Below are 21722 nucleotides of genomic sequence, written 5' to 3'. Positions count from 1 at the left end.
TTAGCTGCAGTGGAAATGTTTCCTGCAGCAGTAAAATAGTGATACACAGCTGCAATATCGGAGGAGATAGGCTGCGTATACCATCATTACGCTATATGTTCTCTCCGCCTGACTATAGCAGATAGAAGCCTTACCAAGCACTGTCACCTCAAAATATATAGATACTACCTATACACTACAGGATGCCACTTGCCATATAAGTGTATAATATTAACCCTACTTACACTCCCCTCCAGGCCAGAGGGTAGTATTATATCATATACATGCTAGCTGCGGTCCATACTCTTAGGATTATAAGCGATTGGATATTACCACAATATAGACCGACATTAGGGGTCTGCTATCTAAGCTGTGATCAATAAACTGCTGGCATTATTCCAGCTTAGACTCCCATAGAGTCTTTTAATCATATAGAGCTCATCTTAGAGGCTTAAATAGTACTCAGTACCTATAGACTTAGTCATTTGACTAACTGTAATACTTTTGTTAATAACTGTATTACACTATTATATTGACACAGCAGTTGCAAGTGTTAATTATTAGGTACTCCTCGGATGCTACTCTTATTTTATTAATTTTGTTGCACCATCTATTTTAACCAACTTTATTAAAGATTAATTTTAATATTTACACACACTACCATAGATATTTGAGTGCTATTTTGAAACGGAGGTCTTTCTCTTATGGTATATTTGTTTACACAATTCTCTGTCCAGCACCTTATCTTCACATTATTCTTTTTTTCTATCATTTAGCTGAGCAGGGGTTCAACTTTTCTTCCCTTCCCCTCCCTCCTCCTTACCCGTTGTTTCAACTAAATAGGGGACTAACATTAAAAGTCATTAGCCAACAGGAGTTTGACTTCATGTTTGTTAAATTCCCTAGAATTGCTACCTTCTATAGTCTGCCTAAGATGCAGAAGAAGAGTCCCCCACCTGGCAGACCCATCGTGTCAGGAGTTGGTAATCAGACAGAGAAAGTGAGTGCTTATGTTGATCGCCTACTTAGACCATTTGTAGTATCTCTACCTTCTTACCTTAGAGACACTAAAAATGTCCTAAGAAGATTAGAGAGCATAGTGATCTCTAAGGAAACTACTCGTCAGTCTAGATGTCGAAGGACTCTATACGAGCATTAACCACAAAGCAGGCATCAGAGCGGTGACATTTTCTCAACACGAGAGGCCGACTACACCAAACTCATAACACATTCATAACTGATCACCTTGAATTTGTTCTCACAAATAAGTTCTATCACCAAATTCAGGGAACGGCCATGGGGACCAAATGTGCACCTTCATACACCAACCTCTACCTAGGGTGGGGGGAGTCGCAGATAGTTTTTGCTGAACAACTCGATATGTACACATCTCATATCGATTTATGGATACGTTATATCGATGATGTGATGATGCTTTGGAAGGGGCCAGTTGACACATGTATGACACATGAAACTGTTCATTAATACGTTGAACAACAACCAACTGAACTTACACCTCACTCTAGAATACGATTTGAACACCATCGTGATTCTAGATATCCGCATCTCAAGAGGTAAAGGCGATTCTATAGAAACCACCATCTAGAAAAACTACTGCGACCAACAGTCTACTTACAGCAAGTAGCCACAACTATAAATCACAGGTCAATAGTATTCCCATAGGCCAAATCCTACGCCTCAAGAGGAACTGTAGCTCCAATGAGGAATTTGAGACACAATCTATACACGTCGAGGCGTTTTTATGTAAGAGGCTACAGCAAAAGGGTCGTTAAATAAGCCTACAAAAGGGCGAAATATACGCATCGCAGAGAATTACTGATCGATACTACAACTAAGCTTAATGACAAACTGGTACGCTTTGTAGGGACGTTTAACAAACAATGGCAGAATGCAAGAGATATACTCCAATGACACTGGCACATCATCAGGGCTGACACAAACATAAAATACATATTACAGCCTTAAATCAATGTTTAGTAGGCGTGCTCGGAACTTACGAGTACATCTGGTTCATAGCCACTTGCGAGAAATCCAACCGAGAACATGGCTATCGCCAAAAATATTGGAATTTTTCAGCTGTAACAGATGCAAAGCCTGTCAGTTCATAAAAATCACGAAATAATTTTCTAATTGGGATAAATCTAAGGGGTTTCAGATCTGGAAGTTTATCAACTGTCTTAGTGTAGGTATCATCTACCAGGGTGAATGCAAATGCGGAAATATCTATGTAGGCAAAACGAGGCACCTACTAAAATACAGGGAACTTGAACATATGGGCACAATCCACAACCAAGCTGATAAACCCCTGGCAAGACACGTAAGCAACTGCCACCATGGAGATATCACAGCCATTACATTTTTGGGTGTAGACCAGATCCCATGCGGCCCCACATGGGGAGATTGGGACACCAGACTACTGCAAAAATAAGTCAAATAGATCTACACTCTTAAAACACTTTTTGCTAATGGTCTTAATGAAGGCTTTTTGCTTACATCCTTTATCTGAGCTCAAACGAACCGTGTTACCATTAATTTTGTCCGGCGTAGTTACCTCTCCTGGCTTTTTTTAATCTCCCTGTAGAGTAAAACCATTGGATAGTAATTTTATAGAGTCCTTCCTCGCTTCCATCTCTCGCTAGTGGGGTTCTTTCAATCCTGTAATTATACCATCCTGATCGACTTAGGATATGAATACCAACAATTGTGGAATTGCTGTATCCACTGATGGGCTATTGTTGATATCCCCATTAATTTTCTCCCATAAATAGATAAGTATCATGGGAAATTGTGATCGCCAATTATCTTCATTTTTTTATTTATTTTCCTGTCATCACTATGAGAGGAAGTCATATCCCTCCCTTGCCCAACTATGGGCACTCTTCTATGCACCTATACCTTCCTTACAAAGTCAGTAAGACATTACGGTGTAAGTTAGGTTATTACTGTATAACGAGAAAAAGGAAGAATGGTGGAGCACTACAACAAATGTCCATATAAAAATTAACAGGAGAGTGCATTTCCCATAAAAAATAATTATTTAATGGTCATGAGGACAAGAAAAGGGCAAAAAAGCCCCACCATTTATTACTGTATAACAGCCAATTAACTCACATTTTGACTGGTTATACTTAGGGTGCTTTGTTTTAGTGTTTCCTTAAATAGCCACATATGTCACGAAGTGTCAACATCACAGCTATCGTCTATTACAAGCTCAATGCAGACAAGCACATACAGTGGCTAACAGGTAATATTTAGACCAATCAAATTGTGGGACACAACTATTTAACCCGCCCCTGTTCTATGGGACCCCTCGACTGACAAAAGCCTTGAGAAAGCGTTTCGATACGCGAAACGCGCGTGTTGGCTACCTCCATTCACGTGCACGAGCAGGAATCAGATACACAAGGCAGCATTCTGCTCGCAAGGCGACAAGCTGCCTGTTTCTTGCTCCTGCCAGAGGGAGACTGTAACCACATTATATGGGTAGTGGTAGTCTCCGTTCTTCAGGTCCACTAGGTATGAGTGTTCATTTTACTTTGTCAGACTACAATATATTGTTTACTGGCTACATATAGTTTCTGTTGTGTCAGATAGGACTTAGTTATAGCGATATGAGCTCATCCATCAATATGGGCAATTGGTATACCAACTACCACACCGCTGAATAACTTATAGTTCCTATTACATATAAAGTACTTGGCTATAGCGGTCTGTGCTCCTTCATGAATATGGGCAATTGTTATACAAACTGCCACACCACTGATCAACTTGTATCTATTACTGAGGAAGCATAGAATACATATGTGTGTTCAACATTAGACCAACTTAGTCACCAGTTTACAGTGTGTTATCAGTGCTACATTTCAGAAGAGCTCTAACAGCACACTCGTTCTGCCGCTCAGTATCACATGTATGTACTGGTGGCCATATTTGTTATGAGAGCAACACTCAATTAACACTAATATAGAGCACCGGTACACTGTAGCTTACTACAACATGTATTCACCGATAGGAGAGCGCTATTCGTTATACAAGCTGTTATGTCAACAACAGCTTTCTGCTAATTAAGAGCTAAAGTTTTGCTGTAGGAGTTAAGTAATCACTTGGATACTGAGATATCAGACATTAATATATATATCTAGTGCCATTACTCCTTCATTATACCTAGTCAGACCTTCAGTAAGGTGTATCTGCATACCAGACCCCTTTCAGACAGTTGATTCAATCAAGCTCAACTATCTGTTTTATTAAGTAATCCAGAGTGCCTCCAGCACTCGACATAGGATCAACAGCGTGTCCACAGTCTATTAATTTTAATCACCATTATTTTAGATATTGTGACCATTAAAGATTTATTTTAATTCACTCAAATACCAATCAGCAGAGGGATTTAGAGTACTACAAGTTGGGTTACTTTTCTTAGTTTTGTTCACTGTAGTAATTATAGACCTATCCCACTGATCAATACCAATATTAAAATGTATAGTAAAATTATTGCAATAAGATTAAATAAACTGTTACCTAGAATAATCAAATGAAAGGAAAAAATCTGAGCACTACGGATTTCTGCTTAAGAAAATGTATTCAGCCAATGGTCTGACGTTTCGGCCACAAGGGCCTTTCTCAAAAATAAATGGCATAATGAACAAACAAAGACAGAGGATGAGACACGCACTCAATATCAATGGTAATAGAGGTGGGGTACTTAGCTGCCGGTGCGCTGGTCCTGGGGAGCTCCTGTAGTCCCAAATGTTCCAGTACAAAGAAGAAGAAGCAGGCACAAGGTCTTACTCAAAAGGAGGTTTAATATGCCATAAAGTCCAACGTTTTGGCAGTCAAATACTGCCTTTCTCAAGGTGAAGGCTACCAAACACATGAAACAGTCAAAATATATACCACCCCCCTGATACTCACCCCTCCCCATCCTGCCACATAACCAGGATGTTGACGCCCACCTGATGACGTCAGAGCTACCATATGGCGCCCCCTAGTGACGTTGGACTTTATGGCATAATGAACAAACAACACAAAAAATTCTATAAGTAGACCCCACCACGTGTCCTTAATTGTCCCTGATTGATGTAAATTGCCTTCTGCGTCCCTTTCAAATGATGTGTAGGGCAACTCTTCAGCCTCATTTGTTCCTCCCTCTCTTTCCTCCAATCCCACGACGTTGTGACGTCATCAGTGGGTGTCTGTAATCCTCCAAGTCTCGCGATGCTTGTGATGTCATCACATGTTGTCCCGCCTCCTCAGTGCTCCGTTTTGTCATTCTGATGATGTATGCCTTTTTCTCACTCATTCCAGAGGTAGGACTTATCCACTAGACATGGGTTGGTGCTTTGCCTCCTCTGGTACGCTCCATACACATTGCTCCATTGCTCCATTGCTCCATACACAGTCATTGCTCCATACACATTCATCTAATTGTGACGTTATCGGGTTCTCTATGAGGATTTGTCAGTATACAAAAAAGAGGCTTAGAAAATGCCTATTTCAGCCCTTTGAATTATTCAGTACGGTACAATGCTTAACCCCCATTAAAAATTAAAATCTGTATTTTTATTTTAAAATACTTAACTCCAGAGTTGTGTATGATATTACAAATCCCATATTAGAAAAACATACAAACCAGAACACTGATCAGAGAACTCCACCAGCAGCAGGTAAAGAATAATCTCTCAGTAAGAAAACAACCTAAGACCTACCTCATGGTGACAATGGATGTCACTAATCTTTACACTATTATACTACATGTTGATGGTCTGGATGTAGTGAGACAAAGATTGTGAGATCCAGCTGATAGGACCCCCAGTCGATTATATTCTTCTGTTGTTGCACTTTATCTTATAAAAATTATTTTAGTTTTGAGAGGGATTTTTATTTGCAGATATCAGGTACGGCAATGGGAAACAATGTGGCACCTTCCTATGCCAATTTATTTATGGCCAATTTTGAAAAAAGATACATATATGATTCTCCGTTTTTTCCCAAAATGCTTTTCTTTTGTCGTTACATCGATGATTTGTTCTTTCTGTGGGAAGGCACATCTAATAAACGTTTGGAATTGTTTGACTATTTAGACAATCTGGACACACCTGTAAAGCTTACAAAAAATTGGAGCGACACACAAATTTCATTCTTAGATGTGCTGCTCATCAAAAGTGGGAATAAGATAAATACAAATCTATACAGGAAACCCACGGACAGGAACACTACATTACATGCCATGAGCTTTCATCTTAAACAGATGTTGCCATATTCACAGAAAGTTAGAGCCACAAAAATTGTTTACAGACCGGTCCAACTAGAAGAGACATATGATATTAAATCAAGGTTTCTTTCCAGAGGACACTCTAAATCAGCAATAGAGAAAGCGTTCACACGTCCAATCACGCAATGTCGACAGCATGATGATACAGAGAGGATAACGATCGTGACAAAATATACTACAGCTAGTAAGTTCCTAAGGCAGAGCATTTTGAGACACTGGAAAATTCTGAACAGTCATAGTACTTTAAAGGAGGCGTGTAAATTGCAACCGAGATTTGCGTACCAGAGGAGGCAAAATCTTAAAGATCTACTAATCAGTGCAGATAGAGGGGAGGCTATACTGTACCCCACTTTCTTGATAATCCGAAACCAGGGTGTTATCGGTGCTGCAACTGTTCAGTGTGCAACAGCCTCAATACAGGTACAGGCAGTCCTCGGTTATCCGACACAATGCGTTACTCAAAATGGCGTTGGATATCGAAACGTAAAGCGAAACACGTTTTCCCATAGGAACACTGTTTAAATGAAAGGTTCCGTTCCTGAAGGCATTTTTAATGCTAAAATACACAAAATATGTTACGCAGACAAGATATGCAACACACACATAAATTATATAGTGTATATACTGTATTATATATATAATATAACATAATATATAATATAATATAAAAATATAATATATTATATAGTATAATATATATATATTATATACACAAACAACTTTGCAAAGCGTCGTAAGAGCGTTGGATAAGCCGTTTTGGCGTTGTAAAAATGAACATAGGTATGCATTGCATAGCGTTGGATAAGCCATTCGTTGTAAAACGAAGCGTTGTAAAACGAAGCGTTGTAAAACGAGGACTGCCTGTACTGAATTCACCCACCCTAGGATTGGGAGGAAATATAAAATCAAAAGAAGGATCACATGCACCACGATGTCTGTCATATATAAGATCACTTGCCCATGTCGCTTATGTTATATTGGCAAGACGAAACGTATGCTTAAAACAAGATATATTGAGCATAAAAGTAAGAATGTAAACTAAGAGATAAAGGACCCCATTTGAGAGCACTCAATATAAATCTCTTGGAGGAGACACTGGTAACAGGATACAAATAATAAATCTCTAAAGTATATGGTCAAATGTATAATGAGTCTTATTAAAATAATTTTATTCAGAGCTATGCACCAAATTAAAATAAATGAATTTGTGGACTTAGTCACTGAAGATTTAGTGGTCTCGAGTAGTAACAATCTTAGTGCTAGTGAAATCACGGCACTAAAGAACTCGAGAAAGACACTGAGATTATAATAAAACCTGCGGATAAGGGTGGAAATCTGGCGATCCTCAACAATGAGGACTATATGAAAGAGAACATAAGACACTTATCAGACAGAAAATGCTATGAGATCCTCAAATACGATCCAACAAACCAGTATAACACAGAACTTAATACAATTCTGGCTGATGTTTTGATGAGAAAAGTTATTTCCACAAAAGAAAAAGACTTTATTCTGGTGAAATACCCGAAGATCGCAACGTTTTATAGCCTGCCGAAGGTTCATAAGAAAAAGATACTACCACCGGGCTGCCTGATAGTATCTGGCATTGGCAGTCTAACAGAGCCTGCCAGCAACTATATCGATCATATCCTTAGACCTTTCGTTGTGGCCCTACCCTCCCATCTAAGGGATTCTAAGGACATACTTTGCAAAATTGTATAACGTAAATGTAAATGTTACGCCTGACACCATACTGGTGTCCCTTGATGTAGAAGGACTCTATACCAGTATCCCCCATGATACTGGCCTGAAAGCCATATCTCATTTTTTGAGTACCAGAGGTACACAATTTAGGGGCCACAATAAATTAGTCTTGGAGCTCCTGTCATTCGTACTGAAAAGGAACTACTTCCTGTTCAATAAAACACTGTACCACCAGATCCAAGGAACAGCAATGGGGACAAAATGTGCCCCATCATACTCAAATCTGTACTTGGGCTGGTGGGAAGCGGAAGTAGTCTTCCAAGAGGGGATGGAACAGAACACTAACCATATAGTTGTTATAATGTGGTACAGGTTCATCGACAATGTGATCTTACTGTGGAAGGGTACTCCGGACCTGCTCAAAGAGTTATGTACATGAGTGAAACAAAATGTTTAACCCATCAGGTGCTCAGAAGAATTAAGGTGCTGTCATATGTTATTTCAAGCATAATCATTGATGTTGGTTATAGACTCCACACAAGTATACATTTAAGCATATAAACATTGTCCTTCCTAGCAGCTGGCTCCAAATAAGCTCTAGTGACACTGAGATAGAAAGACTCACTTTTAGGTGAAGTGGATGATGCCGTGACTTAATGATCCTTCTCGCTTGTTCACCCTCCAAATATTTGGTGATCACTTTGGTTTCATTATGATTCTCCGCCCAATAGAGACTGTAAAATCAGTATGTGGCGCCGTAACTTCACGATATGATGCACCTCTTCTTGCCGCCAACCCTCCTGCAACTGCTCCGTCGCAGTGGGTGGTCGCGTGACCGGCGGCTGTGACGTCACTCAGAATCAACGGGGAACAGCAGGGAACAGCGGTGAATAGCGAGGAAGACAACAGCAACCCGGCGTGCTTGCAGCAGACGATAATGCAAAGGAAACCCTCCCACAGGAGGTAAAGGCGCAGCACAGCCAAAATGGAAAAACGAAGGAAGGCTGATGGGCTAACTGGAAAAAGCTTGATTTAAACAGTGTGCTAACGGGTCCTCTGACGCGTTTCAGCCCGTGGGGCCTTTGTCAAAGGACAAACTGATCGGAGCCAGCAGAGAAAGGGACACGATCACGTTCCAAAATGAGCCACTCCAGGTCTATAATGACCTTTCAAAACTTACCGTGGACCGACGATGCGCCCCCTTACACTACTCCTTCGTGAAAAAGGAATTAAATATAAATGGGGGTTCCCTTTTAAATTGATCATATCCCACAAGGGAAAGTTCCTCGCCATCAGACATCCCGAGGAAATGGAGCCACTGGCAAAGACCCTGGGCCTCCCCGCGGAACCCTTCCAATATGCCCACCAAACTGGCAACAGACCCCGAGACAGAGAGGACCAACCTGTCAGAGCTTCGGAAAGAATTGCGGAGCAGAGGCAGTCCCGAGACAAATGAAGGGAAACCCCCAGCAAACAATGAAGTCCTCCCGGGAGAACACCATCTTCCTCCCAGACACCCCACAAAATGGCGCCTGAAGAGGCCCCACCGCATGCCTCTGCATAAAGACGCATCTGACGAGGCCATACCACTTACCTCCGCATAAAGATCCTTATCGATTCCCAGACGAACGACAGACTCCGTCTCCTGACAAACATCCCCGGTTCCAGCCGCCGCATCGCAGAAGACCGGAGGATGGAGCCTGCCTCGTGGGTATCGGATCCCCACAAAATGGCGCCCGGGAAGGCCTCACCCCGCCGAGGAGCACCACGCCACATCCAGAGCGAGATGAAGCTGACGTCACCACCTCTCGCGGTCCCCATCCATCTGACACCAACTTCCGCATCACGTGTCCCCGGAAGATGGAACCCGACCAGAGGAACCGAGCGTACGGCAACCGCCGAACCCCGCACCAGCTTTGACCTCAGACGGTTCGCTGTCACCCCCCCTCGGCTGTTGAGGTCTAGTTATGGCTCCCTAAAGCTTCACCTAACGGTCCCCCGGTCTCGTTTGCTCCTCCCCTCCACGAGGGGGTTGACGGCGCAGGACATACGAGTCGCTTCCAGCGGAGAAGCACCTACAGACGGTCTGTAAAACTGTTAACCCCACATACTTCCATGTTGGACTCTCCCCATTGTCCCAAGTTACGCGTTACACCCCTTTTTTGACCCAGCGTTATGGTACCCATTAACTGTAGGATCCACATAGAGTACAAAGAGAAAAATGCCTTCTCTGCAAGCCTGCCTCTGGAGCCTGGACAGAGGAGAGGGGCATACACACAATCTTAAACTACAGGCCTCACGGTTCACGTGGGACGTATGGATTAGATGTAAATACAAATACGGCCTTACCACCAAAAGTTCCCAATTGACCCCTATTTTTAACAATTCAAAGTTCCCCCCGGGATGTGGATCTAAACTGTTCGACCAATTCAACACACGGGGTATAGAGGTGATTGCGGACCTACTGAGCCTAGGGAGGCTTCTGAGCTACCAAGAACTGAGGACCAAATATAAAATTATAGAATTGGACACATTTAAATACCTCCAAATCAGAAACCTTGTTAGGACAACATGCCCTCTACCAGAATACCCCACTCTCACGACGTTTGAACACCTTTGCGAGAAAAAGGACTACCAGAAAGGTCTAATCTCGGACATATATGGTGCTCTAGAGCACTCCTCGACCCCCAAAGAGCATGACTATATGCTCAAATGGGCAGCAGACCTAAATATAAATATCGACAGAGAGACTTGGGAGGAAATCTGGCAGGCAGCCTCAGAAACTTCCCTATGTACTACAATAAAGGAAAACATTTATAAAATTATGTTTGGCTGGTATCTTACCCCAGCACGGTTAAACCAGATCTACCCTCTGGCATCAGACCTATGTTGGAGAGGCTGTGGTCATAGAGGGGACATGGTCCACATCTGGTGGACCGGTCCAGAAATTGTGAAGTATTGGGCCAAGGTCCAAATTTTGATAAAAGAGGTCACCGACCTGGAAATACCTATCGAACCACTGACCTACCTGTTGGCTGCACCAATGACCGACATAGTCCGGCCAACCAGGAAATTAATATCCTTCATTCTGACCGCGGCAAGATGCTGTATTGCGGCCTCCTGGAGGATAACAACCACGCCGGCACTTGGTACGATCAAAAAAAGAGTCAGCGAGGTGATGATCATGGAAAGACTTACCGCCATAGTGAGACAAGAACTCCCCGCCCATGAGGACATCTGGGAACCATGGATCTCCTGCAATAGGGTCAGACAGCCAGCTCCAACGAGACAGAGGACTACCCCCTCTCCTTGAGAGAACAAAAACTACCTGCGAGACTACATCCCCCCTCTCCCCCCCCCTCCCCCCTGCCTCCCCTCTTGGAAGGCACCCCCCCCCTCTTTTCAGACAACTGAGGTTGTCAATCTGTTTCCCCCAAAAAATATGTCGATTTAAAAATGTTAGGCTATATCGCTTGTTGTACCTGCTTCCATATCTAACTGCCTAATAAAATTATTTGGACAAAAAAAAAAACAACAGGTGTCATTTACGTGACAGTGCATTTGTACGAAGAAATACATCGGTAAAACCAGGCGTCCCTTTAGACAACGTGTCTTGGAGCACCTGGGGATGATCAGGAATCAAACTGATAACCCGGTGGCTAGACATGTCCTCGAAGATCATAAAGGGGACAGCTCGGTCCTGACATTCACAGGCATAGACCATCTACCCCTTGGGATAAGGAAAGGTGATTGGGATCAAGAACTGTTGAAAAAGGAATCCAGGTGGATTTACACCTTTGGGACCATCTCCCCTCGTGGCCTCAATGAGGACTTTGTGTTCTACCCATTTATTTAGGAACTAGGGTACAACTGTTGTTATTGCAAATGTGAGGTATATGTGATTTTCTTCAAAAGGAACATGTTTCATAGCACGTGCTCAAGTCCCTTAACTATAACATATCCTAAATAACACACAACATTAGGATATAAGCTGTAATCTAGGTGTAAAGGTCGAATATTATCCCCCAGTCTGTCATGATATATAGTATATTACATCATTAAGACACCTTGCTGTTTACTACATGTCTTTACCATCTTTGAGTGACATGAATTTTAACCAATAGGGATGGAGCACGCCCTATATTTACCTGTCCACATCAGGTGCTCACTTCCAGCCCTGAGAAAGCTACAGCGAAACGTACGTCGGCGGAAGACGTGATGACGTCACAGAGTAGTATCTCAGGCCACGGATCTGAGAACGCTCATATATAGCAAGTCTGCTGTGGGATCGATACAAGAATGCCCCTTGCAGACTTGACTATCGAGACTTTAACTTGTTTTAGATAACGGATGCAATTTGGGGAAGCTAGTCTACTATCATTGTGTGAGCGACATCCCCCGCTGCAGGCATATTACTTACCTTCACAACCTCCAATCCGGCAAGCTTCCGGGTTTGTAGGCAGTCCCGTTTTAAACAGTGTAAGCAGTGACCCTGAGTAAACCATATACTAGGCTCACTCGTGGTCCAACACGCACGAGTATACACTATTTGACACGAGAATTATGCGTAAACACTGAATAGATCTACTCACATGAAGGAGTTATGAGAAGGCAGCATCTATATCATGGCAGGCTTCCCGCTCTATACAGAATTCCGACTTTAAGCATGTGAGCAGTGACCCTAAGTGAGCCGAGCACTAGGCTCACCAAGGGTCCAACATGTATATTCGTACATTATCTTATATTACAACTACACCTATCGGTGGAGAAGAGATGTGTATTTGAGACGAATACTCAGCCCTTGTCGGTATTCATGCAGGTTTCACCTTCCGAAGGTACTTGAACCAAAGCCGTGTAAATAGTGACCCAGAATGAGCCATGTAAGGGGCACACTCCAGGTCCAACACGAGTGTATACACTGTATACAACAACTAACCTAGCTGTGCAAGGAGTGATCCTGAGTGAACCATATACTAGGCTCACTCGAGATCCACCAAAAAGACTGATTTCCAGTTCTGAATGTATCTGTACTTAATCCGTGCAAAGAGAGACCCAGAGCAAGCCAAGTAAAGGGCTCGCTCCAGGTCCAACATGTGGCTATATTTATCATATACAAGTACTCACCTAGCTGTGCAAGGAGTGATCTTAAGTGAGCCATATACGAGGCTCATCTGGGATCCAGCACACAACACCAAATTTCATCTAGGTATTGCTTGACAATTTACAGACATTGAAGCGGTCCGGGATAAGAGGGCATCATTAGGTTGATGTGTCTGGAGATCTCTTGTCACTATAGAAGATAGATGTTAATCCTGTCAGTGACCATCTTCTTAGCAGTCCTAGGAAACCTGTAGGTCCTGAGTACATTACCACAGGGGCCATCTGTTAGGGAATACTGTATTTAATCCAAGTACTGGAACATCATTTAGCTTAGCCATTACCACTGCGATATACCCCACTTTGGACTTTTTGGGGTACCTTAGTGCAGTGGCTCTGAGGCTGGAACTTTTCAGCATGTGAAGTGATACACATTTATCCACTAGGATTTATGAGATTGACAGTGTAGTTTGATCTATCCCTGTTTCTGCCAGCAGCATATTGGAAGCATCAGATTTTATCAGTATATTTTCTTTTAGTCCCTATTCGCTAGGACTATCTGTTCAGGTGTGTGTGTTTGTTTTTCTCATTTAATTTAAATTGGAGCATAGCTCTGAATAAAATTATTTTAATAAGACTGATTATACATTTGACCATATACTTTAGAGATGTATTTGTATCCAGTTACCAGTGTCCCCTCCAAGAGATTTATATTGAGTGCTCCCAATTGGGGTCCTTTTTCTCTTAGTTTACATTCTTCACTCACCCAAGATTGCAGCACCTTACTCCGTTGGTATTTAGCAGTAGCGAGGGTTATTCTCCCCCCCCCCGTTATCGCTAGTATAAGCATAAAAGTAAGATTAATAATGCAACAGAGGAGACGGAATTGATTAAACTGCAGAGAGTTCAGACATTCAGTGACTTCACTCAGAGTAATGGGTATAGAACAGGTAAAAAAACAACATGACAGGATTGGATAAAAATATATTTTTATTACAACGTGAATCGTATTGGATATTCACGTTGGATACGGTTTATCCAAAAGGGTTACACGATAATCTATCCTTAGTTTGTTTTCTTACTGAGAGATGATTCTTTACCTGCTGCTGCTGCTGGAGTTCTCTGATCAGTGTTTTGGTTTGTACGTTTTTCTAATATGGGATTTGTAATATCATACATACCTCTGGAGTTTTTAAGTATTTTAAAATAAAATAAAGATTAACATTTTTAATGGGGTTAAGCATTGTACCCTGTTTCTTCTGAATAATTTAAAGGGCTGAAATAGGTATTTTCTAAGCCTCTTTTTTGTATACTGACAAATCCTCATAGAGAACGAACTACAGAGAACATGATGACGTCACACTTAGATGAATGTGTATGGAGCAATGGAGGATAAGCACCACCCCATGCCTTGTTGATAAGCACCGCCCTACGTCTGGAATGAGTAAGGAAAAAGGCATACATCAGAATGGCAAAACAGAGCACTGAGGAGACGGGACAACATGTGATGACATCACAAGCATCGCGAGACTTGGAGGATTAGAGACACCTACTGATGACGTCACAATGTCGTGGGATTGGAGGAAAGAGAGGGAGGAATAAATGAGGCTGAAGCGTTGCCCTACACATCATTTGAAAGGGACGCAGAAGGCAATTTACTTCAATCAGGGACAATTAAGGACACGTGGTGGGGTCTACTTATAGAATTTTTTATGTGTTGTTCGTTCATTATGCCATTTACCTTTGAGAAAGGCCCTTGTGGCCGAAACGTCAGACCATTGGCTGAATAAATTTTTTAAGCAGAAATCCGCAGTGCTCAGGTTTTTTCCTTTCATATGATATTGGGAGTACCTAACAGAGATTCCTGAACCAGAAGCACCGGTATTTATTGATAATTATTCCTTTTTTGGGGGGAGTGCAGCATTATCCTTCAAACCTAGAATAATCAACCCATATCAGGTGGGATTCATTTTAGGGAGACAAGCAGCCGATAATATAAGGAGTAATAAATCTCACACATTTAGAAAATATATCAAAAATACCTACGTTACTAATCTCACTGGATGCTGAGAAAGCATTTGACCGTGGACTGGTCGTGTATATTTACAACTCTAGAAAAATTTGGAATCGGGAAATATACTAAATGGTATTAAAGCGCCATATAACTAACCAGGGGCAATGTTAAAGATGGCCGCGATAAGCTCCGGTGTAATTAATATTAATAATGGGACCAGACAAGGTTGTCCATTGTCTCCGTTATTATTTGCACTGAGTCTAAAACCGTTAGCAAATAAAATTTGGATCAATAAAAATATCAAAGGACTGAAAAAACAATCTAAAGAATATAAAATAACTTTACGCAGATTATATTTTACTAACACTTACCAAACAACTGACATCACTTCCTAATCTATTTGAGGCGATTTCAATATTCAATTTTTTGTCAAATTATAAAATAAACAACACGAAATCAGAAGCACTGGCATTAGGAGTAGAGGCAAGGACATTACAATTACTAAAACTACATTTCAATTTTAAATGGGAAGAAAATAGTATCAAATATTTTGGGGTGTATCTGACTGCTAGATTTTCAGAACTTTATAAGGCCAATTACCCAAAACTGTTTTAGACAATAAAGAGAGATCTGGAGGAATGGAACAGGTACTGTATATCATGGATTGGCAGAATAATATCAGTAAAGATTAATTATCTTCCTTAACTACTCTGTTTCATAGCCTTCCAATCTCCATTCCAACCAAAATTTTAAATGATATGCAAAGTAAAATTTTCACTTATCTGCGGAAAGAAAACAACGAGAATTAAAGAACCGTGCTTAATTCATTAAGGTCAGAAGGTTGACTGGCTTTGCCAGTATTAAATAAATATTTTATATGGGTGGACATTGAGACAAATGAGAGCCCGAAGCAGAATATTGATACTGTATAGTACTGTGGATCCCTAAAAAGAATAGACCGCAAGAGGTATACAGTCAACCGGTTATTACATTTACATTATATATTTGGGATAGTTGGGAGAGAAGAAAGGGATTAAAGGGACGACCGTCACTTATAACCCCTCTATGGAGGAATGAGGCATTTCCCCCAGGATGTATACTGGGTAGGAATAATATTTGGATCTTAAGAGGAATATTTAGGATTAAAGATGTTATGTTTCAGGGGAAAATATATACATTTGAAGAAATACGAAAGAAATATAATATTCCACTCGCTGAGTTTTTCAGATACACACAAATTAGGCATTTTATCATTTCAAAATCTTTCCTGCAAGGGGATACACAATTAACCACATTTGAAGAAAGGTGCACAGTACAAACACACCAAAGAGGGTTGATATAAAATATATGTTCTAGACTGTGCTCTCGGGACAAAAATGAAAAACACCTGTATATGACTCAATGGGAAAAAGATATAGGAGCAGAGATTTCTAAAGAAGATTGGGCAGAGATCTGGGAGGCAGCAGCGAGCTCATGTCTCTGCACCATTATCAAAGAAAGTAGGTATAAAATTATGATGAGATGGTATTTAACACCGAATAGGATTGCACATATTTATAAGGGAGCGAATGCGCTGTGCTGGAGAAATTGTGGCTGTAGAGGCACATTATTTCATATATTCTGGACCTTTTGAAGGAAAATTATAAGAAAGATCACCAGGGTGTTTGATGTTTCTATACCAATGGACCCCGTAATTGATCCTAGGGAAAACAGTGCCCAATGTGTCGTATGCCACAAACAAATCTATCACACATCTGCTGACAGCAGCTAGATGCACAATAGCACCATTACACACTTGGAGCTGGTAGTCGAGGAATTTCCCAGAGGGTGGGGGAAGCACTGCTACATATACTAAAGATATTATCACTGTTTATTGTTTTAATCACTGGTTTTGCATCGGTCAAAAAAATCGCTCTACCTTGTGACAAGAAATTGCAAAGAAGAACTGTGCAATCTTTAACAGTTCTGAATGGCACACAATGTTTTTGGATTTCTCAAAATATTTGGTCCACTTCTGGTGTGCTAGAAAATCACTGAACTCTTCATTACTATTGCAACTTGCCGTAAAATTCTTCAGGTTTGTGACCTGATCAAAACAATTCACGTAATCAATTTGCACCCCCTTATCGACCAGGCACTTCATACAAGGTTCCACAGCAGTCCAATTCGGTGTCTGACTCGGGAAATCCACTTGAAACATGAGAAGTCTTCCAGGAGTCTAATCCACTTCTCCAAATATTATAAGCATCTGCTTTACATATTATGTACTTCAGCACAGAATTTGTCACACTCTTCATCAATTCCTTTAATGTGTTTTTGTGCCAGTAGCCCTTAACTTTCCAGGACATAAAGTTGTGATTTGTGTTCAAGAAGGATGGTGTGAACAGAGTTAAAGTTTTTCAGCACTTCCACAACAGAATTGCTATCCCTTTCATTTTCTTGGATGTGTGTTTGGAATACACTCATGAGTGAATGCATGTGCAAAAGGTAAATCTCACAAAATTCATGCTAAAAAAAAATGTCAATGACTTGGTGGTTTGTCCTGTGACAGAGATGTTTTCGGCCTTGAAGTCATTCTTTCTATCAGCCTTGTAATGCCCGTAAATAATGACAGCCATTGTGTCTTGCTATGAGGGAGCAGTTTTCTGTATTTCAGCTTTCTGCTGGCTCCTAGGGAGTTTACATCATTGTGCAATGTTTTACTACTCGGCATGGATTACCTTGACTCAGGATACTGGCTTCAGGCAGCTGGATAATGAGGTAGCAACGATGTATAATAATGGGCGCCAGGAATTTTTGTAATATTCTGGTTCCCAGGTACGGGGACTGTTCACATTCAAACTGTAGACGATGTACTTCTTTTTACCAAACATACAGGATTTCTGTTACTTCCATTAGTGCCCACACTCAACACTACAAAGGAGGTGTATTCACTTTGTTCCTAGTTTGTCGAACCCAGCTCCCCTTATTACTTCAGTACCTTCTTATTGTAACGTTGCTGACTGCAGGGCAGAGGTAGGAAGTAATACATTGACCTTGGCGACCTTGGCCTGGGATCAGAGGCCTGTGATGCAGGGGTAGTCAGGTCCGGTTCCGAGGCAGGCTGCAGTCAAAGGGTTGTCAGGTCTGGTTCCGAGGTTGAGGCAGGCGGCAGGCAAAGAGTACAAATGGAGGTAAGATATGGTGCTCAACAATCAGGTATGGTTCTATCTAAGAGACATATATATCAAGTGTCCAGATATTAATGAAGTGTCCAGAAAATAGTCACTGAAGGTAACCGAGAGGGATATGTGCCTAGTGGTGTCCAGCTGACATCCACAAAGATTGACACACTAATAACCACCCAATTAGTATAAACACATAAAGCAATGTCCAGTATTCACAGGAACCATTGTGGGGCAGTGCAGCCCTTTACCTGTATACTTTGTGGGGACAATCCAAATATCTGCGGCATGCAATCCATCCAAATAGAAGATCCAGAAGATAGCAGGTGAAGACAGCACTGCCAACGAATTCCAGCTTCCAGCTATGCAAAAGAGGAAAAATATCCAAGGCAACTCCAAATTGGCAAAAGAGCAGATCAAAATTTATTGCAGGCTATTAACAATACATGGACTACATGAAAGCACCTACGCGTTTCATGTAACAGCACTTTATCAAGGTAGGCAACGAGTAGTCAGGTCCGGTTCTCAGGTCGAGGTGGGCGGCAGGCAAGGGGTAGTCAGGTTCAGTTACAAGGTCAAGGCAGGCAGCAAGCAAAACAAAACATTGTTCTCCTCCTTGGAGTCCACAGCACGGGTCTTTGTTTTATCATGGTAACTCTTTTTACTGTTATGGGGCAGTTCGGCGCAGGAGAGCCATATGTGTTAGCCATGGGTCCCATATATTATTGAAGGAGGTAGTAGACCTCTTCAGAAAGGCAGATAGTCTCTCCATCTCCATCACCTCCTGCACCCTTTTTATTATTGTTTGTTTAGAAGGGGGAGACATTTTCTTCCAGGCAGCTGCCACCGCACATCTAGCCGCCGTAAGAATGAAGGAGACTAATTTGTCTGTTGGTCGGTCCAGTGTCTCTAAGGGTCTGGCCAGCAGGTAGGTCAGCGGGTCAATGGATATTGTGAGGTCTGTGACTTCTCTTATTAAATTTGTGTAGTTTCCCAGTACTTCTGAATTTCCGGACATGTCCACCAAATATGGGCCATGTCCCCCTTTTGACCGCAGCCTCTCCAGCACAGATCGGAGGCCAGAGGGTAGATTTGATTTATTCTAACTGGAGTGAGATACCAGCGAAATAATATTTTGTATATATTTTCTTTGATTGTGGTACATATAGAGGTCCCTGAGGCATTTTCCCAATCCTCTCGGTCTATAACTATATCCAATTCTGCTGCCCAATGTAGCATATAGTCGTGTGCGGGGGCTTCTATGGCCCTCTCTAGTTCTGCACAAATTTGCGTTATTAGACCTTTCTGGTGAGCTGTTTCTCTACAGAGCCGCTCGAAGCCTGTGAGAGGGGGAAATTCCAACGTTGGGGATAGTGTTTGAATGAAGTGCCGAATTTGTAGGTACTTGAAGACGTTCAGCCCTACTATTTCATATTTGGTTTGTAAGTTTTGATAGCTCAGGAACTCCCCGAAGCTCAAGAGGTCGGCAATCGCTCTGATATTTTTTGCTTGGAATTGGTCAAATTGTCTGGGCTCACAGCCAGGAGGGAATTTCGGATTTTTATGAATTGGTGTAAATTGGGATTTTGGTGTTGTGAGCTTATATTTGAGTTTGCTTTTCGTCCAGGTCTCCCATGTGTGTCTCATTGGGCCTAGTTTGAATTTACTATTCTGCATGTCCTCCTTGCTCAGGGACCAAAGGCAGGCCGGCAGTGAAGGCGTCCCGGCATAATGTGTTTCTATATCCAGCCAACAATATTGATTTGGGTTAGCGTTCCAGACTACCACCTGTCGCAGTTGGGCGGCCAGGTAGTATCTTGTGATGTCTGGGACTCCCATTCCTCCTCTCCCCCTTGAGGCCAGGAGAACTGTTCTGGAAACTCTGGTTTTTTTTCCCTGCCAAATAAAGTGGAAGATTAGCTTTTGGATGTTTTTCAATTCTGAGCCAGGGATGTGGACCGGGAGAGTCTGGAAGTAGTATAATAATCTAGGGAGTATATTCATTTTGACCGAGACCATTCTCCCGATCCATGATATCTGGTATCCTCCCCATTTCTCCAAATCTTGTTTGATTTTAAGGAACAAGGTCGGATAGTTGTGTTGATATAGGGATTGGTAGGTCCTCGATATCTTAACTATTTGATACAGGAGGAACTCCAACGGTAATTAAAGTTTAGTTTGAGGAGTTTCACCTCTGGCTCTGGCAGACTTAGGTTCAGGGCTTCTGACTTGTCATTGTTTATTTTATATCCTGAGATTTTTCCAAAATCTCGGAGTTTTTTTTGAAGGCTGGGTAGAGAGATTTGGGGTTTGGAAAGGGTTAAGATGACATCATCTACGAATAGGGATATTTTATGCTGCCTGTGTCCAATTTCTATTCCCTGGATGTCTTTATTGAGTCGTATTGCCGATGCCAGTGGTTCTATCGTTAGCGCGGAGAGGAGATAGGGGGCATCCCTGCCGAGTTCCATTTGTGATCTCGAATCTCTGGTTATTGCCCCCTGGTAGTTTTACCATTGCCGACGGGTTTTGTTACAGTCTACGGACCCCCTGTAAATATGCGTCCTTAAAGCCAAATTTGCACATAGTGTGGTCCAGGAATTGCCAGTTTATTCTATCGAACGCCTTCTCTGCGTCTAGACTTAAAAGTAGTGCTTTGGTGCCTGCGAGGTGGACATGATCAATCATATTGATTATCTTCCGGGTGTTGTCTGAGGCCTGCCTCCCCGCGACAAATCCTACTTGATCAATATTAATTAGCCTCGGTAAGATGGGGTTTAATCTGTTTGCCAGAATTTTACTATATAATTTGAGATCACTATTAAGAAGGGAGATTGGACGATAGCTTCCACATTGCATCGGGTCTCTGCCTTCCTTGTGTATAATAGCCAAGCTGGCCAGAGACATTGTAGCTTTCTCTCTCATTTTACATGCGTACTTTGCTGACGGAGAATTCGATAGGGGGTCCGGTGCACAGTTACCTACATGGGTGGCAACCCAATTTGCCAACTGCCTTTATTAACTCTTAAGTCCTGTGAGTAGAGCAACTATACGAGCCAAGACGCTGCTTAATAATTCCACTTGTTTAAAAACGTCTGCACTTAAATTTGTGTATTTTGTTCTTTTATTCCCATATATGCTCCCCCTGGATGTTTTGAGAAATTCCTTGTGTATAATAGCCAATCTGGCCAGGGACATTGTTGGGGGGATTTGGTTCCCTTCCATAAAATGGTTGAATGTTTTTAAGAGATGCGTGGATAGGGTAGGCAAGAATCTCTTGTAGTAGACATTGGTGAAGCCGTCAGGGCCAGGAGACTTAGTGATCTTTAATGATTTGACCGCCTCTTCCAGTTCCTCTTTAGAAATCTCAGCGTTGAGGACTGTGTTTTCCTCCTCCGTTAGTGTGGGGAGTTGGCATTTATCTAAATATTGTGTTATAAGTTCTGATGCTATCGGTTCAGGTCGGCCG

This window comes from Ascaphus truei, chromosome 2, assembly GCF_040206685.1.
Source record: "Ascaphus truei isolate aAscTru1 chromosome 2, aAscTru1.hap1, whole genome shotgun sequence".
Lineage (NCBI taxonomy): Eukaryota > Metazoa > Chordata > Amphibia > Anura > Ascaphidae > Ascaphus > Ascaphus truei.
Note: the sequence above shows the minus strand (reverse complement) of the source record.